General features: G+C 37.5%; 1 long non-coding RNA gene across 1 annotated transcript; it reads right to left on the minus strand.

Moving 5' to 3' along the window:
- Positions 1-11469: 11469 nt before the first annotated feature.
- LOC135088364 (uncharacterized) lies at positions 11470-13021 on the minus strand. The gene is made up of 2 exons (XR_010261027.1): positions 12201-13021; positions 11470-11951 (listed from the first exon to the last, which is right to left on the minus strand). It is a non-coding gene; the product is annotated as an uncharacterized LOC135088364 (long non-coding RNA).
- Positions 13022-19569: the final 6548 nt, after the last annotated feature.

Raw genomic sequence — 19569 nt, forward strand, 5'->3', positions numbered from 1 at the left:
TTAAGTCTCGCTGCGACATCTTGATGTTCTATTAGGTACCTACTGCAGGAACATTACCTACTCAGTTATGCGAACATACTCAGACTAGTAAGTTCGGCTAATCTGGTGGTTTAAATGAAGTGTTGAGAGCCCACTGTTATTCAACTTCATTATAACTCAGCAAAGTTTGGCTTGCCGATTAAAAATTGAGCTCGGAAAATTTCAAATTCTGATTGGATTTTGAAATATCCTAGCTGAGAAAACTCGTGCTTGAATTCATTATCACCGCCTTTTAGCGTATTATTTCAGGATCAGTGTGGTAATTGCCAGTTTAATTAATATATGCGCCGGTTCAAAATCGTAGTTATAAACTAATTTTATGATTATCTTTTGGTTATGGCCTACGTCATCTATCAATACCTTTAACTGTGGATTAAATCATAGATTTATGCAAATTACTAGGGACATAAACAATACAATGTCGATCAAAATTTATCGTATTTGTTCGTACGAGTTGAGTTGCACCATCTTACTTTGGCTTTATCAAACGTCCAAAATCTGTCAAATTCCATACAAAAAACACTGGTTATCGTTATAATTACTGTTAAAGTAAGATGGTGTAATCCAGCCTTAGTGCCTAAATCTGGGGACTTAGTAAAATATTTTCAAAAATGTTCATTTAACGCTGTCTACTTTTCTTAAAACCTTATTTTTAACTTAAAATTCACAATGAGGTTTTAACTCAGATCCTGTCCCCGGTTTAAAGGTTTATCCCTCTCACCCTATAATCCCGAAGCATAAATCTCCTACTATTGCCATAACCGTGGGCAACAACTAAGCACTTACTGAGCCACAAAAGGTGCTCCCAAAACGAAACTAACGTTAAAAACCATTATGCAGCTAAAACTTCCTATTGTACCTAGAATAAATGTTGAATCACTGTGCAAAGCGCGAGTCACTGAAAACGTCTGCAGGTATGGTCTCTGTGCAAGCGGAAAACTGAGTCCATTCATATTTCTGACTGGGTTGCACCATCTTACTTTAACTTTGACATACGTCAAAAATATGTCAAAATCCATACAAAAAACATCGTCTGAGTTACGGTCAAAGTTAGGTGGTGCAACTCAGCCTTAGACTCGCAGAAATTAGGTATACCTAAATTGTAACAAAAAATACCAGAAAAATTACTCTATTAACTTGGACAATAAAACAGGCCGTTTTTACTGTCCAATACAGTTTTAAAACTCAACTGCAGGACTAGCTAGTCTTTTAAGCAATAAACATTTTTGATGCTGATTTTAGATCCAGTAATTTAGCAAATCTAAATGGAGGATTCGACCTAAATTTTCCACACTGGCCAGACGGTTTAGGGTTGGTGGTCCAAAGACTCTACTGTAGACTCTACTCTACTTTATTTTTATAGTTTCCAAATTGCCGAACCATGTACGATTGAAAGAATCATCTTGTACAATTTACAGTACCTACATTAGAATACATTGCTATTGCAAAATACTAGCATTTACTTATTAGATACGTCATCATCATCATCACCATCATCATCATCATCATTTCAGCCATAGGACGTCCACTGCTGAACATAGGCCTCCCCCAATGCTTTCCGTGTTGATCGATTGGTAGCAGCCTGCGTCCAGCGCTTCCCTGTTACCTTTATTATGTAGTACGATTAAATCCGTACGTACTTGTAGTTGAAGTAATTTTGTAGCTTATGGTACTGTCGTTTTTCAATTTGCATACGATTTAGTCCGCTATCACTGCGGCCCCACAACACTAGCTTACATTACTTATATGAAAAACATTATCTGGTCGTCGCCGGGCCGTATTGTCCCCGCACCCGGAACGGTGCCTTTGTTCCATGGCTCAGGGTTGACAACTATGATATTTCATGAACAGGGGGTTAACTAGGGAATTGTCGTGGATGAACCTTGCAAGGTAGGCTACTTTTTATTCGAGGGTGAATTGGGTACTAAAAATAATATTGGAAAGCATTCATATCTCAAAGATAATAAAATATTTCTGTGACAGACCAAATTTCTTGTAAGTTACTGATTGATTATATATTATTATATTTGTTGCAGGTTCCATGAAGGTTTGGGCAGCAGTAGTGGTAAGACTACACAACCTTCACAAGTTTAGTTAGATTGGCAGCCAAATTGTAGATCCTGGCTAAGTATTAACGAGTTGCAATGGAGAAAATGAGAGGCAAGATTAGTCTCATAAACTAAAATCAGCGCTAACAAGTGAAGAAAGTAGTTTTTTTTTTTTTTTTTTTTTTTAAAACTACACAATTTTTATTTTATTTTTTATTTATTTAATAGGACAACCAACAAGACATACACTGGAAGACAATCAATATTTACAACGTATTTAACTTAATCTAAGTGCTGCCTTAATTATAGGTTGCCACGGCATGCAATAGTGGACTTATAGGTACATAAACAGTGTCTACACTTAAAGAAAAGAGTTTCTTCAGCGAGTATTATTTAGCTGGAATAACATTTCGCCAGCGACTCGATGCGAAGCTGTTCAGGATTTTGCGCTTAAATGAAGGTAGCTTGTCCCGAAAGACATCTAGATCAAGATCGAGGTTCCTTGATATACTGTTAAACTGTCTTTGGAGTCTGTTCATGGTGGCGTAGTGACCTAAATTGCTTTTGCAGCCTTTAATATAAAACGGAACATACCTAGCGCGACGTGCCAATTTAAAGGGAACATTGAGATTTATTAATTCTAGCAAAAATGGGCAGTCCGCAATACCATTAATGATTTTATAAAGGAATACCAGGTCAAGCAAAAGCCTGCGGTCCTTTAGACTATCTAGTTTAAAGTGGGCTAGTCTCTCCTCATATGAAGGAAGCTGTTTCACTTTATGTGTTTGGAACGAGAGGTGCCACAGGAATCTCTTTTGAATACGTTCAATGCGTTTAATATGTACATCGTAGTGGGGAGACCAAACCTGAGTGCAATATTCAAGATTTGAACGAACCAATGATCGAAACAACAGAATCTTTGTGTTAGGCCTCTTAAACTCCTTGGTGTTTCTGAGTACAAATCCTAGCATTTGGAAACCTTTGGCGACAATATGGTCTATGTGCTTATGGTAACGTAATTTCTTGTCCAGGATAACTCCCAAATCACGGATAGTGTCCACTTCCTCCAGAATATGACCATCAATATTGTACTTTGGCGTTGAGACATCTTTGCACCTGGAAAACCGGATATGCTTGCATTTTTCAGAATTTAAAAATAATTGGTTTTTTACGCACCACTGAGCGAGTCGATCTAAATCGTCTTGAAGTAAGAGTACGTCTCTATGCTCTTTAATTTCCATAGATAATTTCATATCGTCGGCGTATAGAAAACATTTAGCATGTCTGAAAATTGACACAATGTCATTAATAAAAATATTAAAAAGAACCGGCCCAAGATGAGAACCCTGAGGAACCCCTGATGTAGCCAGAAAAGCCACCGACGAGAATCCGTTTACCACGACTCTCGACTTTCTTTGACTGAGATAAGACGACAACCATTGTAAGAGACAACCCGAGATTCCTGAGAGTGAAAGTTTGTGAAGCAAGATGCCGTGGTCCACCGCGTCGAAAGCCTTGCTGAAATCGGTGTAAATGGTATCTACAGACAAGCGTGAATCAAGGGAATCAGAGGTATGTGTTGTAAAAGAAACGAGATTAGTGGCTGTAGACCGCGATGTTAAGAATCCCGACTGCTGAGGATAGATTACCTGCTTAAAACGCCAGTTCAGAAAAGGGCATACCATAGATTCAAACACCTTACCAAATAGACACAAAATCGATATAGGTCTGTAGTTTTTTACTAAACTGACGTCGCCTGATTTAAAAATCGGTACAATTCGTGCTTCTTTCCACACAGAGGGAAAAACACCTGCCCTTAGAGAGGAGTTGAAAATGATTGATAAAGGCAATGACAATACTTTGCTGCACTTTATCGCATATAGGGGGGGCACACCATCTGGTCCGGCTCCCTTCGTTCGATCTAGGGCCTTTAGAGTTCTATGCACATCTTCCTGTGAAAACTGGATGCTACTTAGGTAATTTGTGGTGATAATTTTATCATCACTGCCTGTCTGCACGATGGAGCTAGTTTTATAGACAGATGAGAAAAATGAGGCAAAGAGGTTACTAATGCTGTCACCATTTTCAGCCCTATTATCGCCAAAAGTCATGGTTGCTGGATAGGCATTACTGTTTCGTTTCTTATTTTTCAGATGTGTCCAGAACAGTTTTGGATTTTCAGCCAGCGATAGCTCCAAATTCTGGATATATTTTTTATAACATATCTCTATCAGCTCCGAGCATCTTTTCTTGAGTGTGCACAGCGCAAGGTCATCTAACGGATTTTTATATTTACGGTATCGAATTCGCAGCTTGTGTTTATTGTTCAAAAGACGAATAAGTTCCTTACTATACCAGACCGGATATTTTTTTGAAGGTGGCTTTACTTTTGGGACATTTTTGGTAATTGAGTTTCTTATTAAACTATAGAATAGCTCCACCATTGAATCTATAGTGGAACAAGATGCCAGCTCGTATTCCCAGGACACAGAGCTCAGATCGGCTATTATTTTCTCATAATCAGCTTTGTAGAAGTTAAATCTGTGGTTTGGGATGACGTGCGGCAACCTAGGGGGATCGCTAAATGGGACAGATAACTCTAAGGGTGGGTGGTACGGGTCTAGGATACTTAAGAGCTGGTCACTTTGTTTAACCTTGAGGGCAACATTAGAGAGAATGAGGTCTAAAATTTTACCTTTATGATTTTGTACATTATTATGCTGTGTGAAGTTGTTAAACGCTATAAAATCTAATAAGATATTGTCCAATGCGCTATTTGCTATATAATTAGGTGACAAAGAAGTATCATTATTGTTCCATGCTATGTTACTTAAATTGAAGTCGCCCAAAATTAGAGCCCTAGTATTAGATCCCAACACACGACTCGTATTATCGGCATAATGCTCCAGAATATGTTTCTGAATGGGTGGAGGGAGATAAACTCCACACAACAACAACCTATTCATGCAATTGCTCTTACCGTTTGTATCTAGTTCCACCCACAAATCCTCACAGCCACTTTCATAATGGGGTAACCTACGAGAACAAATGCGCTTAGAAACCGCAATTAGTACCCCGCCACCAATCTTCCCGGAATGAAATTTGCTGGTCTCTCGGTCGCGCCTGTACACAACATACTGGTCACTAAACAGCTCCCCATCGAAAATAGTACTACTTAGCCAAGTCTCGCACAGGACAATCACATCGTAATCGAAACATAAAACATTTTTGTAAAAATCTGAAGTCTTTGTACGAAGACCTCGTACGTTTTGAAAATAAATTTTTAACTTGAAGAATTTTGAGCCTTAAAAATAGTACACTTAAAATAAGATAAATTGTAAGTTAATTGTAACTTATTCTATGTTAGAGCTTCCAATGTCATAGAGTTGCGCACCAGAACGTACTCCGATGTGTCCGTTTTTCGCATATAAATGCGACCTCCACGAACCCACACATGTTTATATTGGAGCTCTTTAGCCCGCGCACGCGCCGCCGCATGAAGAACCTTATTATCCGGCGTAAGATTTTCGGTAACAAAAATAGCTGTTCTCCTCTCGGAGTCGATGCCGAGGTGTCCCGTGTTCAGTCTGTCTTGAGGGTGATTTTTATTATATTTTATTGTGGCAGCCAAGAGCGTGTCACGCATGCGAGGGTTGTTGAGTTTTATTAGGATTGAGCGGGGTCTGTTGCTATCCGGATTCCTTTTTGCAATGCGCGAGCAATAAAAGACTTCAGACTCGTTTACAGGACAGGATACTGTTTTACCCAATTGTTTAATTAGTGAAAGCAGGTTTTCAGATTTTCGCTCAGGAACGCATTGTATTTCGAGATTTGAAGCCCGGGAAATCTGTTCAAGTTGATTAAAACGATTGGTGATGACATTAATGTCGTTTCGAAGTGAATCTTTCTCCTTGATTAGGGATATTATATCATAATATTAGTTAGGGATATTCTTTTATTCAGTCAAATTCCTGCACGCTTCAGACCAAATTTTTTAACCTTGCTAGATGTTTCAACCCTGATGGACCGACATCTGTCCCGCACGGAACGGACCTCGCAAGTTACTCGAGTATTGTGCTCCGACGCATCGTTGTTTTCGGAAAAATTAACCCCATTGTCTGTTGGGAACTTCAATGGGGTTTTAATGAGAACTGCAGCCAGAACACGGAACAAACCTTCCATTTTCACTGCTGTTTTTTTTACAAAGTAATAGTAAACTTTAAGAACATTGGACATAATTTCATTTGCGTGGCCTGTTAGTACCTAAGAAATGAATTTCAGTTGGTCCTTTGGAAAAAATATAACCAGTGCTAAACCTAAGCTAAGATGGCTGCGATACCTCGTTTCTAAGCAAGATTTAAAGTGAATCGTAAGAAAACGCAGTTTGTGGCCTCAAATGCCTTTATTTTTGTAAAAACATTACGAACGATTGTACCTCAAGCCCTAACAAGGCCTCTGTTTTGGGCCTTGAATACTTTGAATATTTGGAAACATCTTTATAAATTTCCTTATGTTATTTTTCTTGGTATTAATTTACAATTTTGTACACCTGAATATACACGATACATTCTCGGTAAACTTTTTGTTATACCAAACACACATTTCCTGAAGCATTTCTGTGAAATACTTCAAAAAATCAAAATCAAAATCAAAAAATATTTATTCAGTTTAGACCACAAGTGGCACTTATGAACGTCAATAGAAAATAATAAAAAAAGAAAAGGTAGCCCTTATGGGGCACTTTACATGTCTCCTTATCTTTTGGGCCCTACCAGCGCTTCGAGACAAACATATGGCAAGTGCTGAGAAGAAACGCCGGAACAAACTCAGTCACCACTTATTGCCAGGAATTATCTAACGGTAAGAATAGTCAAATTTAAGTACATCAAATATGTGCAGACTGAACTGACCACGCATCCTTGTCATCAATATAGTCTCGAACCTTGTAGTACCCTTTGGACATAAGGGTATTTTTTTATATTTATCTTAAATTTGTTTATTGGCAATTTGACAAGGTTGTGTGGTATTTTGTTAAATATGGTAATACATTTCCCCAAGAATGAATTACCTATCTTATGCAACCTAAATGATGGAACAGCAAGTTTATTCTTATGTCTCGTGTTAAATGAGTGGACGTCACTTTTCTTAGTAAATAAATGAGTACTCGAGTGAAGACCTTCTAATAACGATGTGAAATTGAACGTTCTCACATTTTGAAATTGTTAAAAGCTACACGGCAATTTGAATCATGCACTCAGTAGAGTGGAAGGACAAATCTGCATGAGAAACCTCGTTTTGTCAAGGGATAATTGAAATACCTATGCCATTGCACTAAATTTCAGTTCGCTTTGCAAATTGCATTCTATAATCCTTGTAGAACTTTCGGAGACTGAAATGGCTATGTTATATTGTTATTAGATACTATTATCAGCAGATCAAGCACTGCAAGTGGAACTGGATCGGCCACACTCTCCAAAGAGAAGCAGGCTCTGGATTGGAACCCCCAAGGAAAACGCAAACGTGGTCGCCCCACGGAAACTTGGCGACGCACTGTAGTAGACGAGGCGAAGAAAATCGGCAAGTCTTGGAGCGAGATCAAACGCGAAGCTCAAGACCGTACGCGATGGAGGACTATTGTGGACGCCCTCTGCCCCATCTAGGGGACATAGGACCTTAAGTCAAGATATCATTATTGATCATCTTTATCATTAAGTCACTTTAGTCTCCATTGCAGGAGGACGACCCACTTGCAAATGCTCGCAACGTATTTACGCCCGTATTTACAAACATTACTATGAGGTCTCACAGTGCGCTAGGACGCACAGGGTGACATATGAAAGAAACACAGAGCTCTATTCAACGCTGTGCGTTCGATTTGCTGGTTCTCGTTTGTGAATAAGGGCGTTAATGTCTCGACGAATTAACATTCGTTAATTTTGATTGCCTGATCATAATTTAGGTCATACTATTTTAAATTTTGTGCCGACTTAATAATTATTTTAACGACATGGCAGAGTCAATTTGAATTTCTAATTTAACCTTAATTGTGATTTGAGAATTATTCATGCTTATTCTTACGCCCTTGAAGTAAGGTGAAGCTTAATCATTTGGACTATAAAAACATATAAATCAATTTAGGTACATTTAAATCATTACAGTTTTTTAAATGTAAATTGATCTGTAAAAAATTAGCATATGCATCGAAATCCAATAAATCGATGCGGCCGATCGTGTTATACGAGTATGAAATGTGACATTCGGAATGGCATGAGTTGGTGCTTACTATTGAGTCTCCATTATTTAAAAGCATTCAGTTGGAAAATTGAAATTATTTTTCAAAAAGTTAACAAAGTTCCAAGAAACGACGATTATAAAGGAAGAATATAAAGTTATTTGGCTGAAAAATTTCGTAAACAATGATATTTTTAATCAAAAGCTTTAAACTTTTACTTAAAAAACAATAGCCTTGTAAAGTTATGTAGGCTAAACTGTCTACAGAATTTTTTCACATAATTTATTAGGAATTAGGAAGTACTACTAGAATTTTGTCCAATGACCCCAAGCTACCCATCCTTATCGCTCGCGCGTAATTATGTTGCTGTCGCACTCGCACACTCACTGCGGGCGCCCGTCGCACAGTCGCAAAATTCTACGTGCTCACAGACCGGGCTTTAACACAACACATAGAGATTTGCATCGAAATCGCTATGAAGTGATAATCACCAGTGGTAGGAGCCATGGCGATTGATATTCACATCCATTCGGGCCTAATATTGATTGGTAACAATCCAATTTGGAGCGGTGATGACGATTTCATTTGGTATAATTACGACACGTACACTTTGTACGGACGGAAGGTCGAGCTATGGGCACGTAATGCTGTTGAAATAGGGGCGATTTTGGAAAAAATTAAAGTGCAATGCGGTCGAATGTAACTCTGTTGCTGAATGTAGGTTTTGAATAATCCGAACTTGTAAGAGTCTAGCATATAAGTTGCTAAGCTAACGAACAGAGTACCAGAAAATGCGAAGGTGGTGTATCACCACCACGATAGACAGCCGTTAAGATACCTACTTTCATATTGTAGGTAATTACCAAAATTAGTTTTCATATGTTCATTCAGTTCGAAATTAACTTTTTATTTTAAAAAATATTCACGATATTTAAGTAACTTTCTAAATTGGTATACCTAATAATAATTTCTTCAGAATAAGGCTTAAATAATAATCCTTATAAAGCTGAACATAATTATTATTTTGTATATCTGAAATTTAAATTAATAGTAGCAAGCTCCAATGGTTGCAATACAAAGGACAATGTTCGTTCTCCATACATTGTTCGCCTAAGAACCAACAATTTTGACATATTACTACCCGAAAGCGAAATAATACGATTCTGTGTGTAAGAACAATGATTCCTGATGGACACTTGCCATAAAATTAATGATTAAGAATATTAAATTACAGCGATTTTATAATATGTCGTTTATGACAACATGGCGTCTAATGTATTGTGTGAATGTATGAACACCGATTCGCGAAAAATGTTTTGTATTGTCGTCACGCCGAGTCGCAGCCAAATAGTATAAAATAATAGAACAAGTTTTAGAAATACAACTCGGCATTCCACTTTCATAATATGCCCACATATTGCACGTAATTAAACAACATGAATCGTAGGTTGTTTCCACCCTTGTCATCTGACACATGAAATAAACTCCTATTGTATTATAGATATCGAAGCCGAATCGTATATAATAATAGAATGGGTTTTGGAGATCACTCGGGGTTCCACTTTTATAAAATACCTACATATTGCATAAAAATAACACGAATCATGAGTTTTCTTTTCACCATTTACATCTGACACGAGATAACAAACTCCTATCTCCATGACAACCGTCGTAGTCTATGCCAAAGACTACAATATTTTAAGCAAGAAGTTTCAAACCTTAGCGGCTACAGTAACCCCTGGGCCACATACATCGTGACATTCGGTCGACACCGGAACGAAGTCTTGCGATTATGCAAAAAAGCACCGTATTCTAGTGCGGCTATATCACGTTCAACCGGGGTTTTAATTCGACTAAAGTCCTGACTAAAGACTGGAAGAAAATACGCCGCATTGTATGAGTTCGTGTTCGTTAAAGCGGCTTCAGATCTAGAGCCTACATAGTTTTCTTTCCAATAATATCCGAAGGTACCGCTGCATGATCTTTACAACAAAAACGGCAATAGTTATTAAGGTGCCAAAATTATATGATTACTTTGGCACGGTATTATACACGTTCGAAGATTTGTCATATTCATTCATTTCATCATCATCATCATCATTTCAGCCACAGGACGTCCACTACTGAACATAGGCCTCCCCCAATGACTTCCACATCGCACGGTTGGTAGCGGCCTGCATCCAGCGCCTTCCCGCTACCTTTATCAGGTCGTCGGTCCAACTTGTGGGTGGACGTCCCACGCTGCGTTTTCATTCATTTATTATTTTCTTAAAGTGCCGGAAAAAAAATAGTTTCTAGCTGTCCCAGCAACTTCGTCAATAAAAAGTTGTCTTGTCTTATCTTTAAAATCGTAATATTAATTTCTGAAGGTATCCTGTTTGACACCTAATAATATTATTTGACATAGCTGGCTCGGCGAATTTCGGCAAATTAATTTTGACATTGCAAAATATGACTTTTGATAGGTTTATCATAGAATTCGGCGGGGATATCCTCACGGAGGAAGTTCGAAAAATGGCGGAACAAGATCTTATAATAATGCAAGGCTGAAGCTGTAACGCGCGTGCTCCTACGTGTAATCCGGCGAGTATACAATAAATAGTAATGTCTGGTAAATAGTGATACAGGCACCTCCCGCGACCTTCACCAGATCGTCGGTCCACCTAGTGGGAGGCCTGCCCACGCTACGTCTTTCGGCTCGTGGTCGCCACTCAAGAACTTTCCTGCCCCAGCGGCCATCAGCTCTACGAGCTATCCCGTCTATGTCTATATGCGCTACGATTACAGGGTATCATTTTGTATAGTCGCAAGACTTCACTCCGCTGCTGTCAAATCAATGTCGCATAATTTTATCGCAATGTGTGTGGCCCTTGGCCAAATCACAGAAGCCTATGCGAAGAAAGAGCACTTGAATGACAATGAAAATCAGGGTTACTATTTTATAAGATCTCCTCACTATTGAGGGTAACAAAGTAACAATAATCTAGCCATTAATTACATTTATTACCTATACGAGAAAGTAAAGCAACATGCGGTTTTATTTTAATTTGTAAAATATTTGTAACAGTTTGTTCTAAGTTTAGTTTTACAACAGTATTGCTGTTTCAGCTGTCACTGTGAAGCTTTGGGAAAATAAATAAATAGAAAAAATATTAACATAAATATTTATTTAAGTTTTTATGTTCATTATCATAATAAATGCCAATTTAAGTTACACTGTGTGACAGTCTTTGACACTAAACAAACTCTTCAGCTTAATAATACCTACCTACAGGGCGTTTTTATAGTTACTCTTGCTAATGAAACAAGAAGGGTTGATTCTACTACTGAAATACAACTACTTTTCTTACAGGACCATTATCAAATTCTCAAAAAAATTCACATCCTCGTGATGGTGATAATTTCTATGGAGGGGTTTTTTTTTATATTCGGTCTCTTGGGATAAGTTATTCCATTTGAGCAGTAGAATTAATCCTTTTTATTTGATCACGTCATATAAAAATAACACAAGTGTTTAGGAAAACTTCTTCTTTGGTATGGTATCACCACGGAGTTATAATGGTGGCAACTGTATCACTGACTTGTAACTTTCAAACAGTATGAATAATAAGGGCTCCACATTGGTTTTCTTTCTGAAAAAAGGCTTTCACTTTTAGTACTAACCCTTTAGCACTATTTCATTGAAATAAAAATACAATAAACGCACAGAAGACTGAAATTGAGTCAACTGACGTGACATTTATAATTTGTTGACATTATGACAGTTTGACAAGACTAGGGATTGAAAAAGTTTTAATTGAAAAAGTAAAATGACAATTTATTAAAACGATTCACAAGGATATAATCGATTAAAAATATTTATAAAATGTTCTGATACTTGCCTGTAGCCATTATCCAATCCTGGTTTCTACTGAAAAACTACCTCGTGGCAAGATTTTAATAAAATAATAAAATCTTTATCTTCTCTTTCACAATCTATAAAAGTTCATTTGGTCTATTATTATACATGTGCTATGAATGAGGGTTTTCGCGATTGAAAAATCCGCGAGATGGCAATACGTAGACGCGAGGTCCAAATGCTGCATGATTGGATTTTTCAATCGCGAAAACCCTCATTGGCATAGATTATGAGAGACTGGCAACTATACTAGGTTGATATAGGTATGTTTCTCTCACTTCAACTGGCATTAGATTCAACATCGGATTCTGACACTTTTACAGTTATGATACCATGAATATCAGTTTATGGTCCTAATTATTTTTATTTTATTTACGACCTTCGACCAGTTGGACACTTTAGATAACTTCTTGTAATAGTGTCAATATCTTTTTAGCTTTTAACGCAAATCTAGTCTTCAAAGCAATTTAATCGATTTTTTTTTTCAAAATCGATATTTTATTGTCTATGATGGCCGCAGGAACATCACTATACATGGACTCCCAGCAATAAAGTACGGTAATGCCTCGTACAGATTTTATCGGCAAAAATTATGGAACTTGATAGGTTTTAGACCATGCCAAGCACCAAAACGTCCGGAAGTTGTAATAGTATTATAGAATAAACGTTAAAAGACTTATTTATTTAATTTTTCAATGCTTAAGTGTCCATTAGAATGAAAGGGTGCTTAATGTATTAAAAAAATTAGAAAATAATTATGATGGGTTCATGTTTTTGGGCGGTTTTTTAGGCGATTTCTGACAATGTCCTTTCTCTCTAATATACTGTTATCTTGAAAATTAATGATGAATTAAAATAGCAAACAGAAATTGAAAATTGAGAATTTCATTTGGTACTAAGTATTAAACATTAACAGCCCTTAAAGAATATTGTTTTAATAATGTTAGCGAAAAATATGAAATCGTGAATAGAATACAAAATGCTAAAATGTTTGTTACACAACCACTTGAAGACGCTTGAAATACTATAATAAAGGTCGTGAATTTTTAAAAATGAATATTATATTATTAGCCTGACGGATTAGCAAGCTGAAGTGGCAATGGGCTAGGGCACATAGTACGCAAAACTGACTGCCGATGGGGCAGCAAGATTCTGGAGTGGACGCCGCGTACCGGAAAACGCAGAGTGGGACGTCCACCCACAAGGTGGACCGACGACATCATAAAGGTAACAGGATGGCGCTGGACGCAGGCCGCTACCAAGCGGGCAACATGGAAAGTATTGGGGGAGGCCTATGTTCAGCAGTGGACGTCCTATGGCTGAGATGATGATGATAGTCTCGAAAAAAACTCTGGTAAGCTACGAGCAATAATATGAAAGAAAGAAAGAAAGAAATATTTATTACGATGAACATCACTTAGAGAACAAAGAAAGTATACGGAAAAAAGACAGAAATAGCACATACATATTACAAGGAAATAAAAAGTGAACTGAGCAGTGCCACCCTGTAGCAACAGCGATACCCATCGCAATGGGACTCCACTCAGCATATGCCGTGGCCCACGGTGGGGAAGGCCACCACACTGGTTTTCAGTGGGCCCCAATATGCTTGTGTTATAAATAGGTTCAAACTAGCCTCAGACTCGAGTCAGCCATTCCATCTCCACCGTTGGGCTATTGAAAATATTTTGTGATTGACTAACTGTTATGTTAGAACTATTCTATACTAATATTATAAAGAGGAAAGATTTGTACTTATTTTTGTATGTTTGTATTGAATAGGCTCAAAAACCACTGAACGGATTTTGATGAAACTTTACAGTATTATTGTTCATAATCCATATAGGCTATAATTTATGACGATCTGTGACAAACGAAATTTCACGCGTGCGAAGCCGCGGGCGGAAAGCTAGTATTTTATAAAGAACTCCGCTTTTGGGCTACTTTCTTGGGCGGTAGCTTGTAGTTGACTAGCTGTTTTGTTTGTGCTATTATTACTTTGCACAGGTCCTTTGTAGAACGTAACACAAATGGAATCGACAGCAAGGGAAGTAAACCATTGATTTCTGCGTCAGATGCCATGCACGTACAGTCAGCACATTAAACTGTACATTTCTGTTATGAAATAGCTCTTAATACAACTACTTAAGATACTAGTGTTTATCAATATTCTGTCCTCTGTACAATTCGCTTACAACAGTATTTTAATAATATTTTGTTTCCTTTGTATAAACTACTTGTATCAAACTACAAACTTGACGTGAAATTAATAACATTTTTGCTGTTTGATGTTTGTAGTACGGAGATGGTATCTAATTTCAGTAATGTAAAATAAATAGACCTATTTATGGACTAACTTTTGCCCGTGACATCGCCCGCGTGTGTTTCGTTCTGTCACAAAAAGATTAATAAAAAAACTAAAATGTTTTGTCCCTGTCATTCTTTTCAACATTGACAAGAATAAGAAAAAACATAATATTAGCAAACAAGTAAAATAGGTTTAGCAAACGTTAGATTTTTTTATATGGGGGATAACTTATATCAGTAGGTATCATGTAGCTTTCTCCTAGTGAAAGAATTTTCATAATCCGTTTGCTAGTTTCAGATAATTACTTCCTAACAAACTTTGCCTCGCTATATTAGTGTAGAATCTATATAGAGAGGCAAAGTTTGTAAGTTGTAGCACAGGTTGTAGATTAATTATATCTTTTGTCCGAGACTATCCGCGAAAAAAAGTAGGACACAGTAAATTATAGCCAACGAAGTGGTGTATTCTAGTGTAAAGTTTTTAAGCATGGATGGCTGATGTTTGTTACTCTTTCACGCAAAAACTACCGAACGAATTTTGATGAAACTTTACAAGCTTATAGCTTGTTTTGTGTCTTGTATACAGCTACAATCTAACGAAATTCCTGAGAAGCAGTGAGGAGAACCTTGCTGCCCCATCGGCTGTCAGTTCTGCGTGCTATGTGCCCTGCCCATTGCCACTTCAGCTTGTTAATCCGTCGGGTTATGTCAGTGATTAGTTCGTTTACGGATCTCCTCACTTCTGATTCGATCTCATGAAGAAACACCGAGCATAGCCCTTTTCAGCTTGAGCAGAAGAAGCTTGTCTCAACTAAAGAGCAAAATTATTTTCTGTTAAAGTTTTTTTTTTATGTGACAGGAGGCAAACGAGCAGACGGATCACCTGATGGTAGGTGATTACCGTCGCCCATAGACACCCGCAGACCCAGGGGCGTTACAGGTGCGTTGCCGGCCTTTAAGGTGAAGATACGCTCTCTTCTTGAAAGCTTGCAGGTCGTATCCGTCCGGAAACACCGCAGACGACAGTCCATTCCACAGTTTGGTTGTACGGGGCAGGAAGTTTCTAGAGAAACGTACTGTTGTGGACTGCCAACCATCTAAGTGATGGGGGTGGAAGTGCTGTCTGGTAGATCGGTGGCGAAAAGTGGCGGCAGGAATAAGTCCGGAAGTACGGTAAGTAATAACAAGCAAGATATTTACAAGCTCCCCTAGCTCGAATCAGGCTTTATGGCAACATTAATGAAATGTAAACAAGAGCCTAATTATTTATTCACGTCTTCATAAACATTCTGTCTTGGCAAGTTATTGTTTTCGCCTCATGTACAATGGGAATGGCTGAGATATTTACTTTGCTGAATCAGTTAACTTTATTTAGGTACTTTGACCATGAGATCTCCGAAAACGGTTCCGAAAACAGTGCCTTACGTAAATTGTATCTGTAAGATTCCACTTCCTGTCGATTTAAGGTTCGAAGGGAATTATTAAATTTTTATTTATTATTTGAGTGTCAAGTAGAGTTCTTTAGCCGCCAATAACGGTAAACATTAAAAAAAACTTAAAATACAGAAAATCATCATCATTCGGTCATAGTTTCTTCAACTCTTAGAGCACGACCGTCCCTAATTTCCAATGGCAAATGGATTTGGCATACTTACATAATATACTCTCAACGGTAATTATAGAATTAAAAGTTAAGAGAGAATGAGTGGTTACTTAGTTGTGGATGTTTTTCAAATACATTACCTACCTATCCACTACCACGGCTTTTTCATATAAACATGCTCGTAAAAATTTTTCCTTTCCCACAGTTCACAGTTATACGAGTATTTTTCATACAAATAATATGCTCGTGGAAATTTGCCTTTCCCAAATTGGAGTCACAGTTATATAGCTACTTCCGCATCCATGATTATAAAACGAATAAGTATTGACAAGCCTTCATTATTCGCAAGCTTTTCAACCGACTTCAAAAAAGGAGGAGGTTCTCAATTCGACCCGTATGTTTTTTTTTTTTTCTATGTTTGTTACGCGATAACTCCGCCAATTATGAACCGATTTGAACAAATCTTTTTTCGGCGTATAGGTAATACCTCAAGGGTGGTCCCATTTAAATTTAATAATAGAAAAAACAACCCCCAAGGGTGGAAAATTGGGGATGAACTTTTTTATACGCAATATCTCCGCCGATTATAAATCAATTTGACTGATTATTTTTTTGTTGAATAGGTATTATCAAAAGGGTGGTTTCATGCGAATTTGAAGAAAATATTTCACCCCCAAGGGTGGAAAATTGGGGATGAACTTTTTTATACGCAATATTTTTAATTTTTAGTTTTTTTTTGTGTTCACGCATTTGAAGTCGGTTTTATTTTTTTTAAAAGTTATTAATAAATACCTTGCTGTACTGTGGGTAATGAACAAAAGATAAGCCCCACCCGCTTTTGATGCTCAACTTTTTAATCTGTACTCACGCAGTATGTACAGTCACGGAATGAAAAGGTTCGTCAGTTTTCAAATTGATTCCTTCAACGAATCGCGAGCACATATTACCTTTTGAAACTATGTTACAGAATAATCTCGAGTTAGAGAAAATAATCTTTAACTGTTCGTCAGTAAAGTTCAAAATTATTCAGATCAAAGTTGTTTGACGATTTATCTTGTCAACAAGATTATGATTGATAAACTAAAACCTTCTTGTTGGTTCAACCTGCCATTATTATTTCTTTTAAATAAAAAAAAACTATTGTCAATTGGTCAATGTCATCATTGCATTGCACTGATGGGATAGAAAAATAAACAAGCAAAACCTTATTCGTTAGCAAACGTCATATTTATTTAAATGTTAGCAGCACTGTTTCTTGCACTGTTATGTTGGCAGGTTTGACTCTTAACAGTACCTAGTGCAAGCGAAAACCGACACTAAGGTGACGAACCTTTTCATTCCGCGACTGTACTTTGTGGGATTAGCAATTTTCAACCGATAGTCCAGTCAATGAATGCCTTAACGACGGTGTAGAGAGAAATCCATGGAACACAATTTCTGACCTCGGGACTTTATTTAGCCTAGTTAGGTGGTGAACATAGCAAAAGTCCCCGCCCTTAGCCCTTGAGCCGGCGGGGAGAGGGGGGTTTAAAGGTACCACTTTTCGGTTTTTCGCTTAATCCTCGGAAACTATGCGTCCTAGTGACATGACTACTATGAACCAAAAAAAGCATATTCAATTTGCTACACGTGAGACAATCAAGTTTTTCTATATCTTGTATAGTTTTTGCGGCATCTGCTCTAGAAGGTCTGTAAAATTGGAAATTTTATTGTTGTCTTACATGTTCCTTTCAGGAGAAAATCGACTAAATCAACATTGAGCAAACACTATAGACATGCGGGAGCATGTTAAGCCTAGTTCCAGGGAGGGGACTGCACCGTGCGTATATTTAGACGAACCAATTAGAGCCACTTTTGACTCCTCATCATTCAAAAACTACTGTGCATTAACACTTCAAATTTGGCTCATGTATTGAGACTTGCAAGATGTACATCAGCTTCAAATTTCATAAATATACCTCAAACGGTTATTTAGGTATTGACGTTCAAAAATCGATATTTAGAACACTACTATCTATCTATCACATGTGAAATGTTAAAATTTACTGGTTTTTTATTTGTTCCTTTGTATTTACATAACTACCTTTCTGGATGCCAAATTTGAACCTTCGAGGTCATCTGGAAGTGGTTAGAATTTGGTCTATAGGTCAGACATGTAGATTTTTGGACGTCAATATCTAAAGAACCGTTTGAGGCAGATTTATGAAATTTGAAACTGATGTATATCTTGTAAGTCTCAACACATGAGCCAAATTTGAAGTGTTAATGCACAGTAGTTTTTGAGTGATGAGGACTCAAAAGTGGCTCAAAGTGATTCGTCTAAATATACGCACGGTGTAGTCCCCTCGCTGGAACTAGGCTTAACATGCTCCCGCATGTCTAGAATGATTGCTCAATGTTGATTTAGTCGATTTTCTCCTGATGGTAACATGTAAGACAAAAATAAAATTTCCAATATTACAGACCTTCTAGAGCAGATGCCGCGAAAACTATACAATTTATAGAAAAACTTGTCTATCTCATCTGTAGCAAATTGAATATGCTTTTTTTGGTTCAAAGTAGCCATGTCACTAGGACGCATAGTTTCGGAGGATTAAGCGAAAAACCGAAAAGTGGCACCTTTAAACCCCCCTCTCCCCGCCGGCTCAAGGGCTAAGGGCGGGGACTTTTGCTATGTTCACCTCCTAACTAGTCTAAATAAAGTGCTGAAGTCAGAAATTGTGTTCTACAGTTTTCCATCTATAATGCTTTATTGACTGGACTACGATATTGAGGCACATTTTTCATTAAGTTTTACTCCTTTTATATGTGTTACGTAATTAATTCTGTAATATTCTCACTCTACATTTGACTCTAATTCGTCGTCTACGCCACAAAAGGGCGAACATCATACAAACGGTCAAATATTTTGTTGTATTGTAAAAATTCTCCATTCTTCAGGCACTTACTATGTCGTTTTCTGTTCTCCTGTATAGTTTTATGCGGTTCACACTCCTTATGACCGCAGACTGTGGAGGAACACTATAAATGTAGTCGCGATCCTCATCAGTGAGGCACCGAGTACCGACGAAAAAGAAGAAATTCATAAAAAAGTTTCGCCCCTTTTTGACACATTGGTACTAAGTTAGATTATTATATTAACAGGCTATTTTGGTAACCATAATTACTTAAAATACAAGTTTTCTCATCTATTCTTATGTAAAAGAGTTGAACGTTCCACCAAGCTACGAATAGACTGTAAGATATGAAAATTTTGTTCATTATTCACTCATTTGTTTCACAGGGCCGTATTTAGATTCACACAGTGCAGTTTTTTGACTGAAGAAGAAAAAGTTCGAAGAGTGAAGCATCACCCTAGTCAAGAAACCTGGGAAAATCCAATAACCAACCTGTTAATATACAGAAAGAGCCATACTGAAAAGTCACCAAACATGTGTTCGTT

The sequence above is a fragment of the Ostrinia nubilalis genome, chromosome 3, assembly GCF_963855985.1.
Source record: "Ostrinia nubilalis chromosome 3, ilOstNubi1.1, whole genome shotgun sequence".
Classification (NCBI taxonomy): Eukaryota; Metazoa; Arthropoda; class Insecta; order Lepidoptera; family Crambidae; genus Ostrinia; species Ostrinia nubilalis.